We start from the raw sequence: 4459 nt of genomic DNA, 5'->3' as shown, positions 1-4459 counted from the left end.
AATATCCAAGATACAATCTCCAAAACACAAGAAAATCAAGAATAAGGAAGACCAACACGTGGATACTTCATTCCTCCCTAAAATAGGGAATAAAATACCCATGAAAGAAGTGGCAGAGACAAAGTTTGGAGCTAAGATGAAAGGATGGACCATCCAGAGACTGCCCCGCCCGGGGGTCCATCCTATAATAAGCCACCAAACAGACACAATTGTATATGCCAGCAAGATCTTGCTGAAAGGACACTGATAAAGCTATCTCTGTGAGGCTATCCTAATGCCTGGCAAATATAGAAGTGGATGCCCACAATCATCTATAGGATAGAACACAGGGACCCCAATGGAGGAGGTAGAGAAATTACCCAAGGAACTGAAGGGGTCTGCAACCCTATAGGTGAAACAACAATATGAACTAATCAGTACCCCCAGAGCTCATGTCTCTAGCTGCATATATAGCAGAAGATGGCCTAGTCAGCCATAATTGGGAAGAGATGCCCCTTGGTCTTGCAAACTTTATATGCCCCATACAGGGGAACGCCAGGGCCAAGAAGTGAGAGTGGGTGGATAGGGGAGCAGGGTGGGAGGAGGTATAGGGAATTTTCAGGATAGTATTTGAAATGTAAATAAAGAAAATATCTAATAAAATAAGTTAAAAACAAAACAAATCAAATCAAAACAAAAAAAGATAGAAAAAAGAAAAACTTAAGTCTAGGCATGGTGGTACACACCTTTGATCCCAGTAGCAGAGGTATCCAGATCTCTGAGTTAAAGATCAATCTACAGTGCAAATTCCAGAACAGCCAAGCTTAGGCAGTGAGGGAGTTGGAAAACAGAAAGCTGGTAATAGAATAAGAAGGGCACATGTCAGCCCTAGCAAGCATCAGAACTCAGCAGCTTCGGCTATGCAGCTCTGGCTTTAGAGTCCAGAGTAGAAGGGATTACTGCGACAATTGATGCTGGTTAACTGGAGTTAAGGAATTAGTGGTGATTAAGAAAAGACCAAAATCACTGAGGTGAAATCTGGGAAGGGTTTTGTGAGAGCAGGTAGAAGCAATGTTTCAGAAACAACCAAGGTTTTACCTTGTGGTGCAACTGGACTTGGTAATATGTAAGAATCACCCAGGTGGTACTGGTTTTGAAGGTATGAAGGGGTTATGGACAACAGCTGAGGCTTGGCACTGTGAGAGGCCATGGAAGGCCATTGGTTAAGGTGCAGCCTCAGTTGCAGTTGACAGCCTAGGAATGAATAGGTCATGCAAAGAAGTTGAGCCTTGGCACCATGAAGAGAGTCTATAAAAGGATATTGGTAAAGCCTAGTTGTAGTGAAAGACCCCAGTATACTGGAGATGCCAGTGCCATGGGATGATCACCAAGAACAGCGGCAACAGCAGTGGAGTGGAATTAACCAGAGCCTAGCGTGACACAGACAGCAGAGCTGGAGATATGACCCAAGCCCTTTGGAGGAGCACAGAAGACCATGTGTGGATCCTAGACATTAGGAACTCTAATGTTGAGGTTTCCCTAGAGATGTTCGAAATGCCAGAGCTCTGAGATATCTGCAGAGGAAAGCTGCTAAGAGGGAGTGGAACCAGCTCAAGAAAGAATTTTGTTGCAGTCAACAAAGATGAAAATGGAGTGAAGATGCACAAGAAGTCTGCCTTTACAATCCCTTGCTGCTGGGCTGGGCTAGAAAGTTAGTGCAGGGGCATAGATGCCTCTGGCCTTTTGGACAGGGGAAACAAACAGGGCCCAGACTGGTGCCAGAATATTGCAGTTCCTCTTTTTCCCTTTCATGGTAGCACACCCTTCCTCCTGATGACCCCCACCCCAGGATGGGGTGGGGTGGTAGATGCCAGTCTTGGGAACAGACAAAAAGCACCATATCCCAGCATCCACATCACTGAGACTAACACTCCCTTTGATCGCTGACCAGCACTTCTCTGGTGCAGATGTGCTCATGCCCTTGAAGGAAGCAGAGACCAATATCCTTGAAATGATAAAAATCTCACTCTTGAACTATGGGAGAGGGGCCAGTAAGTGTTCCCAGACAACTATGACTAGGTTATAAAAATACACTAGCTTCTGTTAGCACAATAAGTTACTTTTCCCAGGTCAGGAAGGTCCCTTTCTAGCTGCATGGTTTTGCCCTGCTGTCTGAAGGTTTGAAGGATGACACTCCCTTATCACCTCCACAGTCATGTAATCCTAAAATCTGAGGATCCCAGCTTATGCATATGCAGATATATATACTCCAAATCCCTGGACAGGAGCATCACATTCCTAACCTTTGGACTAGAAAAGACTTTCAATCTGAGTCAGACTCCTGTAATAAAGACTCTCTTTGTTCTTGCGTTGGTCTCACCATTCCTGGCATTTTTCTGGGATTCCTGAGAACTGGGCATAACAGAACTGCTGAGCGCTTTGACATCAGACATGAAGATTCAGAGTTTGGAGTTTTTCCCAGTTAATTTCCTATCTCGTTTTGGAGGTGACAATTAAGTGATTGGATGAATTTCAGAAGAGACTTTCAATTTTGGACTTTAAACATTGCTGAGACTGCTATAAGCTATAGGGACTATGGAATTTGGACTAAATGTATTTATTATGCTATGGCTTGGTATGGCCTTCATAGACTCATGTGTTTGAACAAGCCTATGGGGAGAAGGGATTGGAATGTGGTTATTTGAATAGTCTTGGCCCAGGGAGTGACACTGTAAGGAGGTATGGTCTTGTTGCAATAGGTGTGGCCTTGTTGGTAGAAGTGTGTTATTGTGGGCATGGGCTTCAAGACCCTGATTCTAGCTTCCTGGAAGTGAATCTTCACCTATCTGCCTTCAGATGAAGAAGTAGAACTATCAGCTCCTCCAGCATAATGCTTGCATGGAGGCTGCCATGCTCCTACCTTTATGATAATGGGCTGAACCTCTGAACCTGTAAGCCAGCCCCAATTAAATGTTGTCCTTTATAAGAGTTGCCTTTGTCATGGTGTCTGTTCTCAGCAGTAAAACCCTAACAAAGACATTAATATAAAATATAGAAGGATTAGGAAATTTTCTTAGATAATGAACATTTCTGTGGCTTTGAAAACTGAGATTTAGTTTTGATGTAGTGTAGTATGGGATGCTGATAGCAGAAGGTGTTGCCACATCTGGAATTTGGTTTATAATTCTCAGAACTATGGAGAAGCAGATGATGGGAGGGGCATGTCCTATATGTTTTCTGCTAGCTCCTTTATAGGATGTCAGCTTCTGGTCACATTATGGAGTAGGTTCCACAACACCAAGTGATTCAATAGATCAAAATTTGATTCAATAGAATAATTTATGAGTTTTATAATTTTGAACCATTTCCTCATCTTTCTGAACCCTGTGTTTTTAATCTTCAAATAGGAGTGCTTATTGCTATGGGAGAATGTTACTTTTTCCTATATGAGCCATTGAAAAGCCAAAAGATAAAGAAATGCAAATGTGGCACACTGTTGCTTTGGAAATTACACCTTGCTGTTAGGGAGTTCTAGTCTTTCTGATGCCCTTTTACCATGTTTTAAGATCTTGCTAGAAAAAGCTTTTAATTGTAACAATGAACAATTTGAAGACTCTAAGAATATATGTTAGAGAGAGCTGGGGTAGTTCTACCATTTCTCTCTTGGTTAAGCTCTCATCTTTATAATGAATAAGGTGGACAAGATGACCTCAAAGACCATTCCATGACTCAAGATAGTGAAAGCAAGTATATGATGCGGCTTGGATTTCCTTGACCATTCTTTTCCTGGAACTCATTGATATCATGGATACAGTGAGATGTGAGAGGCCAGGAGAGGCCATCTGTAGCCCCTTGAGGATGTTCTAGTGTCTCGTAATGTTGGATTCTTCTTTTTCACTAACCTGAGACCAGAGGAGGGACCTTTAGGGACAAATCATCAGGGACAATCATGAGGGGCAAGTATAAATCTTGTCTTTCTAACTGGATTAATTAGAGAGAGATTCCCTTAACTCCAAAGGAAGCAAATGAGAAATTAACTTTGCTGTTCTCAGAAACTCTCCAGATAGGGGATGCTTAGGGAATTCAGCTTTCTGATCTAAATTCTTTATTTTTCACACCTTAAGGATCCTTGGTACAGCAACAATTCACAGGTTTTAAGTAGAACAATCTTACTATATTCTCCTGTCCATTTCCTAATAAGATGGTCATCAAGAGCTGTAGTTGGCACACAGAGATATCAGCATTGATGACATCTGTTCCATTTGGGAGGAGCAGTCTGTTGCATGAACAAACACTAGGGTGGGGCATTTCACACACTGGCATACTCCTTTTCCTCTTTTCTTTTTCTCTTCTTCTTTCCTTCATTCTCTAACAAAGTCTCACGTATCCAAGTCTGGTCTTGTATATTGTAGGCAGTTGAGGATGATCTTGAACTTCTGATCTTCCTGTCACCACCTCCAAGTCCTGGTATGATAGGCAT

This window comes from Mus pahari, chromosome 3 (assembly GCF_900095145.1).
Source record: "Mus pahari chromosome 3, PAHARI_EIJ_v1.1, whole genome shotgun sequence".
Classification (NCBI taxonomy): Eukaryota; Metazoa; Chordata; class Mammalia; order Rodentia; family Muridae; genus Mus; species Mus pahari.
This window is presented reverse-complemented; position numbering follows the sequence as displayed.